Here is an 8,794-nt window from a genome sequence, read left to right on the forward strand (position 1 = left end):
ATATTTTTTCTGTAGATATTTTCTCATGTATTGACAGAGCACTCACATTTATCATTTGAAACGGTTCTATAATATTCCATCACATTAATGTTTCCTACTTTGCTTAACTAGTCCCCAATTGTAGCATTTGGGTGGTTTCCAGGATTTTCCAATTATGAAAAGGGTAGCCATAAACATCTTTTTGCAAAGATCTTATATTTCCTTTTCAGTTATTTTTGTGGCATATATTCTCAATGGAGGGATTATTGGGTTAAAGACTAGAAACACTCCTATGGCTTTTGTTGCAAGGTGGCTGGTTACACTCTAGCAAAACTCCACTCATTTGCAATGAGCCAGTCTTTTTAAGCATGTTTTGTAGCTTCCTAATAAACTTTCCTATATCTTCTGTGGCTGTGGAGTTGTGGAGCAGGAAGACTTGCAAAGGGAATGTGGGATCCTGAGGCATTCAGCCTCCCTTTCTTTCCAGGGGCCATTTTACTGAGAAACTTACAGGCATGTATCCCTGCATTTCCTCAACTTCCTTCCATGTCAACATTTCTATTTTCATTCCAGCTCTCTTCTAAAACTGATCTGTAAGGAAGAGATGTCCAATTTTCTCTCCAGACAAACCTCCCTGCCTACTATTTGACCTCCTCCCCTCCTGTCTCTTCCAAACCGGGCCACATTCGTTATTCCACACTCTTCACATCATCCATCTCTCCTCCTCTCTGCTTGGCTCCTTCACTCGACAGATATCCTCAAGTCTCCCTTTTCCTAAAAGCAATAAGCAATTTCCCTTTCTCCCCTGAATGCTCTTCTCTTCTACCACCATCCATCTTTCTGAAGTAAGTCTGCACTGTCATCTTCTCATCTTCCAGGTCCTTCTCAGCTTTCGGCTCTCATTCCTTGGTGACCCACACTCAGTTAAAACAGCCATCTCAAGCCCACCAATCATTTCTTTAGTCGCCCAAACAAATGACCTTTTATCCTTTTATCTGTCACCCCCCACCCCTTGTTGACTGCAGTGACCCTATTGAGGTGCAATTTCCTGGCAGCATTTTCTATCCTACTAATGCTTAATCTCTAGAAACATCAGTTTGGGAAACTTTTGGTGAAGTTTAAATCCTCTCTGCTTTCTATTGTACAGAAGCTAGATTTAGTGGAGATGATCGTACCCCAAGATCAAATTCAGGACTGACAAGCCACTCCATGTACTTGCTTCCTCTTTCTACAGAGGCGTTTCTTAAAAAGAGCTGACCAGAGTAATCAAAATACAGCATTTTCATGGACCTTACCTATGGTGACTTGGAGTAGAATTCAAGACTATTTTCTGAGAGTTATAGGAAGTCTGTTCTTTCTTTGCTCTTGGGTTTAATCTATCTTCTTTTAGGATAGAATTTACTGTGTTTTTCTATCCACTTAAAGCTATGAAGGAGTTCGGTTTGAAGATAAAAACCAAACCTCAGAATATAGCAGTTTCAAGAATGGATCCTGATCTTTGACCAAGCCATACCTAAAGTCCATCTCACTGAATTTTTCAGTGATCTGAGTCAATACATCCAGTCATGAACTAAGAAGCTTTCTATTATTGCAATCGAAACATACAACCATTATAGCACTCTCTCTTACTATCCCTTTATATTTAATTGAGTTTACTCTTCCAGAAATTTCCATGATTACATCTAAGTGGATGAGTTCTCTACATGACTATCTCCTCACCTCCAGCTTCAGCACTGCCAGCTAAGTAGTTAGATGTGTTCTCTGAAGCTTAAAGACTGAAATTTAATACCAATATTCTCACTGCCAAGTCCCCTCCCAAGTCAGAGCAACATTATTCCCACACTTCCTGATACCTGATTATTTAGTTGTTCAAGTTTGAAAGGTTACCATTATCTATACACCTCTATCTGCTCCCACAACAAATCACCTGCCTTGACTTTGCCCTTGTTTCACTGCAGCCTGTCAAATTGACTTCCAAGTTTCTCTTTTTTTTTTTTTTTTTTGGGGGGGGGCCACACCTGGCATTGCTCAGGGGTTACTCCTGGCTGTCTGCTCAGAAATAGCTCCGGGCAGGCACGGGGGACCATATGGGACACCGGGATTCGAACCAACCACCTTTGGTCCTGGATCGGCTGCTTTCAAGGCAAACGCCGCTGTGCTATCTCTCCGGGCCTCCAAGTTCTCTTTCTGCCTCTTGGCTCTTCAGGCTTCAGAACATTCTACCTTTATCCAAAGTACCTTCATAAAACATCAAATCAATCAAACTTTTTTTTTTTTTAGTTTTTGGGCCACACACAGTGATGCTCAGGGTTTACTCCTGGCTATGCACTCAGAAATTGCTCCTGGCTTGGGGAAACCATATGGGACTCTGGGGGGTCGAACTGTGGTCCGTCCTAGGCTAGCACGAGCAAGGCAGATGCCCTACCACTTGCGCCCCTGCTTCGGCCCCAAATCAATCAAACTTTTGTAGAACTCTTTCAAAATTATACAAACTTTCCAGTCGAAATATAAGTTACCCATTACATTATTTTCTCCTCTATTATGTTTCTGATCTTGTCTTCCTATTTCTCTCTCACGATGACAAAATTATCAACAAATGAGGCTGTTTACTATTTCTTTCACATCTTACTGTTACTATGAATTCTACCTGGACCATATTGCTTTTCTAGCTCAGCTGTTGAAGTACTACCTATTCTTTAAGTTCATCTCACTAAAGTCTAATCTGATTTTCTCAAGTTGCTGAGCATTTCCTTTCTTTAACCCTTACCAGCTGTCATTCTTATAACATTTAGCTGAATAGAAAATGACTTTCATTTGTGTACCCATGAAGCATAGATCCTGGGGCCATGAAAGTAGTATGTGCTCAATAAATACTCATTCAATTTGCGATATGGAGAAGAGAAAGTGCCAGAATCTTTTTCTTCTAACTGCAGCTTCACCAGGAACTTTCTTTTTTCCTTTTGAAATATCAGCTTAGGATTTATCAAGTCAATCAATATTTATTTAGTGCTAACTGTGTGCAAGTTAACACTGGCATCTGAGAGAAGCTGGCTTTGAAATCTTATACCCAAGAATGACTCAGAGCTGCGGTGCTTGGAACTTGAACCATATGGATGCTTCTGGAAGCAAAGAGCTGATCTGCCTTCTTAGAATATTAAAATGTAGGGCCAACTCTGAGCTATGAAGCTACCGAGGTTAGCGAGAAGCTAGTGAAAAGAGTGGGGAAAAAGCAATGAACTACAGACTTGAGTTCTAAGCCAGACTGGTCTTTCACTAAGTAGCAAATGACTTGAGCAAACCTTTTCACCCCTGAACTCTAGAACTTCTTTACCATTTGCTTCACATCCTTCCCCTTCCCTACCCTCCAATGGCTTTTAAAAATGAAAAATTCAAGCACCCAGGACAGTGCTGTCTTTGCAGACAGGGTCTGAGGGAGGGAATATATGTGTTTAAAGAAACTCCTCCTGTGATTCTTACTGCCTCTCAAATTAACAGTGTTCAAAGTTTGGCAATCAGGAGGGTCTTTTTATTGTTTTATAATTTGATGGGTTTAAATTTTTAGTTATCTGGGTAAGTATTCCAGAAGGTGTCTTATAACTCAAAGTATTTCAAGAGAGAGAAGCAAGAAAACCTCTAATCTCAGGCTTTGTCCTTAACTCATACCTGCCAGTTCCCTTGGGAAAAGGTCTGGCTGCTTGTTTACCTTCTTCATTCTCCTGACCTCTCTCTTTATCCCCTTTCCCCATTTCTCCTCCACTTTCCCTTTCTGTCTCCTATCTTCCCCTCACTCCTTTTTTCCTTCCTTCAATTCCTTGCTGCTCTCCCCTTTTTCCTTTCCCATTCCTTCCAAAACCCAGAGGCACCTAGTAAGCTATACATTCATTTGTTTGCACTCACCTAATTTTCTTTTTCAATGAAGTCTTCCCAGCTCCCTCCATCGGATACCTACATTTCCTGCTCAGAACTCTCATAGCACTTTGAATGTCTCTCATGCCATTAATCATACTTCCCTATACAATATTTCTATGTCTACTCTATCGCATACCCTTGAGGGAAAAAAGGGCAATTTTATTTGTGAACCTCATTCTACAGTGCCTAGTATGGTGCTCTGAACATGTTTATTATATTTTACAGTTACATAGAGTATTTTTCTATATAATTCAGAGATACTAGTGAATATAGACACTGGATATGCATTTGAGGAATAAACCAATAAATGCATTCATCTATTTTCCTTATTGCTCCATGTGTCTTATCTCCTCTCCAAAAGGTGGGATTGTGCGGTGTGACTCCCTTAGGCTGGGGTCAGGCTCATGCTTGAAACTATTTTTACCTCTTACTGGGGAGGTACTTTTGGACAAGTTGTTTAACCTCATTGCAAAGCAAAGATAACTGCAACTTTATTCCCAGAATTGGAGATGATTAACTGCAAAGACAGAAAATAATGGAAATATAGCAGACAATTTGACACTACTAGTTTAAATGAAGATCTTCCCTTCCCTCTTTGCTTTACCTTCAGGAGAATGTCCCTAAGGACAAATACTAGCATTTCTAATTCTTTCTCTCTGGATGTGTATGCTGTGTCTTGGTGCCCTGCATATAAACATATGAAAAATACAATTTGTGGACTCTTAAAAATAACCAATGTCATAAGGTGAAATTCATAGGGAAAATACACTGAAATGAACAGACTATTTATTAGAATTCTTTGTTGCCAGGTCCACATACTCAATTTAAACAAAACTTGGGGTGGGGGATGCATTGACTCCCATAAGTGGGAGGTTCTGGTGAAGATCAAGCTTTCAGCACAGGTGCATCCAGAGATTTTGAGATTGAAGTTAGAACATTGTCTCTTTTTCCCCAGTTCTGGGCTCCTTGTCTGTGTACCTCATTCTCAGGCAGTGACTCTCTAGGTGGTGGGTGGAATGCTTATTGGCTTGAAGCATCAACAGAGAGAGAGAGAGAGAGAGAGAGAGAGAGAGAGAGAGAGAGAGAGAGAGAGAGAGAGAGAGAGAGAGAGAGAGAGAGAGAGAGAGAGAGAGACCTTGGTAACCTTCATTGTTTGCATGCGAATCTCATGGAAATGTTCCCATTAATTCTGTATGGGTCCTGTGCCCACATCTAGGTCAGTAAGAGGGTTCAAAGGATGTAGAGCTGCGGTTGACTCTGTCTGTGCTACGTGCCCACCTCTGCCACCTGTGGGAAGGCTACAGAGACTGACAGCACCATACAAAAATGAGTGAGATGTTCCACTTTTAAAAGAAGAGGTGTCATGCGCAAGAGATAGTACAAGACACAAGCCTTGCACCTGTCCAACATCAGTTTAATCACTTGCATAACATGGTCCCTGTCAGGGCTACCCTGTAGTCCTCATCACCACCAGGTGTGCCTTTGATGGTACCACATCTTCAGGCCTTAAAATTGAGCCCTCTGGCCAGTTGTTCAAGAATCACTAGGAGTGGTCCCAGATCCTCTGAGCACTGTCTGGAATACTTTCTTCTCCCCAAATAGGGGATAAGAGAGACAACATCAATTTCTTCTGAGGGTAAGTAGAGTACCACACCATTTCCCATAAGATGCTTCATGTTGAAAAGTGAATGCCTTTGTGGTATTTAAAGGGCCAGCTTCACTCATTAATTTATTAATTTAGTATTACTGGGGGAAGACAGGCCAGGTGAGAGACTAAGCACCACATCCTGGGCTGAGAACGAATACAGGAAAGGCGATCCACAGAGAGCTCAGAAACCTCCTGTTGTTGTATGAACTGCCAAGATTCCTAAAGAACACTCCCCTAAATATGACCCATGGCTTACAGGAAAAAAGTTCAGAGGATTCCCGTTATGGTGTATTAAGTGGGAGGGGTATTCCTTTATTCTGTTACTACCACAGAGCTAAGTGTAGTATGTTGGCTCACTGGCTTTCTCTTCAGAGATCTGGGCAGCAGTGCCTGAAGAGAGATGAGTGGCTCTGAAACCAGGCCTGTCCCTGGAAAAGGCTCAAGGGAATGGCCAGGCATCAATGAGGTCATGGTTCATGCCTTTGTTGTGCTTTATTCCCACTAGCTCGATAAAATATACAAAACAGGAAACTGATCCTTTTACCGCTTTTCAGTATGCAGTTTGCAATCTTCGGTCTATCCACATTGCTATATATCCCAGAGCTTCTTCAATTTTTTCCATTTGTGACCTCTTCTTGCCAGAGAAATTTTTATATGACTCCAGGTATATAAAATAGGCACACAAAATATTGACTGCTAATAAACCAGCAGTTTATCTTATTTTGACTTAGCAAAATGTTTGTGATCACCACATTCAGTTATGGAACCCCACATGGGGTCACAGCCCACAATACAAGTAGCCAGCATTGTCACCCCTCTCCAAGATCATTCCTTAATGACCAAGGAGGTGGCCCAGGGGTAGAGCTCAGGCTCCATTTTGAAGAATGGAAGCTCTACCTATTAATCAAGATTTTTTTCTACCTCCCCCAGCAGCCGCCCTGTTCAACGTTCTTTCTTGATGACTTTGACAAGTCAAAACCCCTGCTCTAAGTAGACTCTCAAAGAACTTGTCTTTTCGTGATTGGCATATTTTACTGGCACATGTCCACTGGACTCAACCATATTGGAGCAAATGCCAGAATTTCCTTCCTTTTAAAGATTTTCTATATTCTGTGAGACTCACATATTTTAGTGACCCAGGCAACCCACTGAGAAGTGCTTGATTGCTTCTGCCCAGAGTTGCCCTGAATGATGCTGCTGGGAACATGATGGGGAGAACAGAACATTCTGGAGCACAGCAGAATTCATAAGAAACAGGTCTATGTAGAACCCAAAACACACTGCCCACTAGCTGGGGCAGCATGAACTCAGGGCACCCTCCACTGGTATTGGCTGAAGGGGGGGGAGGTTGAGAGAGGGGCAGTTTCCTGGACTCACCAAGGGTGATGAATGAAGGCAAGGAGAGGGTAGAAAAAGAAATGCCAAACTTTATTTTTCTCACAATTTGTCCAGTTCTGGACCTGATTTCACACTTTGTTGCCCAATCCCCGGAACCCTTGTCAGGTCATTAGAGGTGACTTCTGAACTAGAACCCGGCACTAATTACTTTAGGAGAGATCTTGACTTGTTGTTCCGGACACACTGCCTTGCTTCACCAAGCCTCCATCAGAGGCCTCTCTCAGCAGCTGCCAGGATTTCAGTTCACCCCCCCCCCCAGCAAATCTTGGGCCCCCCCTTCCAGCCACTGCCAGCTCAATTTTACTTCTCTTTGCCAGACTTGTCTGGATCAAACACACTCATTTATCCATTTCTCTGTTGTCTGCACCAGCCTGAGGTTTGGAGTCAGCATGGTTTGAAGTCCCTGGCACTAAAAAGGTAGGAGTTCTGCAGGGCTTTGTTTGAAGGGGAAAAGGGGAGAGTGACACTGATTAAATGGCCGAGCAGCCAGTGGCACCCAGCCTCAGTAGACTGCTAGATGGAGACTGAGCCAAATAGAAGCAGATCGTCTAGGGGACTTAGAAATGGCTGCCGAAGACAAGGGAATTGCTTGTTGGATCCAGGAGACCCAGGAGCAGGTTTTGCGGCGCAGTGAATCAATACTGCTCCTTCTAAGGAAACAAACAGAATCAATGCCAGTTGCCCCAGGTCTCTGAGCAGATCTGAAAGCCACGGAGCCCACGGATGAAGGACCCGTGCTGATTTTGCAGAAAACAACAGCGTGTACTCCTTTGGGAGACTGAGGACAGTTTATTGAATTCATTCTTGCAGCGGTACCTGGATCACCAAAGGTCCCCTGCCCTAGCACAGAGCAAAGGAGAAGCAACCTGCTGAAGGACCAAAGGAGCTCTTTCAGCTGGGGCCTGGCATCCTTGCTTGCAAGTCCCTGTCCCCCTACCCACACCGTCTATCCACAGCCACCTGTGTGCTTGCCAGGCAGAGATGCATTTAAATGTTCTCACCAGGACTAGGAAGCAGCTGATAAGTGCCCAAGGATGCAGATGCAGCTTAAGGTGAAAGCATTTTGCCTTTTCTGATCTAGTCCTTTCTAGTATCTTTGCAGCAGGACTTTCCTGCCACTTTGTGGAAGGCAGCTCTAGAGTTTCTGGGAACGTAATTTATTGGCTATATTTGTTACATCTTTTCTTCTTCTTCTTCTTCTTCTTCTTCTTCTTCTTCTTCTTCTTCTTCTTCTTCTTCTTCTTCTTCTTCTTCTTTCTTTCTTTTTCCTTTCTTTTCTTCTTCCTCTTTCTTCCTTCTTCTTACTCTTCTTCCTTCTTTTCTTCTTTCTCTTCTCTTCTTTTCCCTCTTCCTTCTCTTCCTCCTTTCTTCTTTTCTTCTTCCTCTCTTCCTCTTCTTCCTTTCCTCTTCTTCCTCTTCCTTCTCTTCCTCCTCTTTCCTTCTTCTTCTTCTTCTTCTTCTTCTTCTTCTTCTTCTTCTTCTTCTTCTTCTTCTTCTTCTTCTTCCTTCTTCATTTCTTCTCCTTCTCGTCCTTTTTCTCATCCTCCTCCTCTTCTTCTCTTCTTCCTTCTACTTCTCCTCCGTCTCCTTTTCTTCCTCCTCTTTTTTTTTTTTTTTTTTTTTTTTTGCATTTTTGGGAATCCAGCACAGTTCCTCACACATACAAGGCAAATACTCCACTGCTGAGCTCTATTCCCAGTTCTCTCCAATTCCATTAAAACATATTGTGCGCATACGAGAAAGGGCTAGAACAGATGTTGAGAAGTGTATCCTCAGACAGGACAGAGTTCTGCTTTCTCGTAGATTTCCCATTGCTCCTCTCCCTGGCTTCTTGTCTTCAGAATTGTCTTTTCCTAACTC

This window comes from Suncus etruscus, chromosome 17 (assembly GCF_024139225.1).
Source record: "Suncus etruscus isolate mSunEtr1 chromosome 17, mSunEtr1.pri.cur, whole genome shotgun sequence".
Lineage (NCBI taxonomy): Eukaryota > Metazoa > Chordata > Mammalia > Eulipotyphla > Soricidae > Suncus > Suncus etruscus.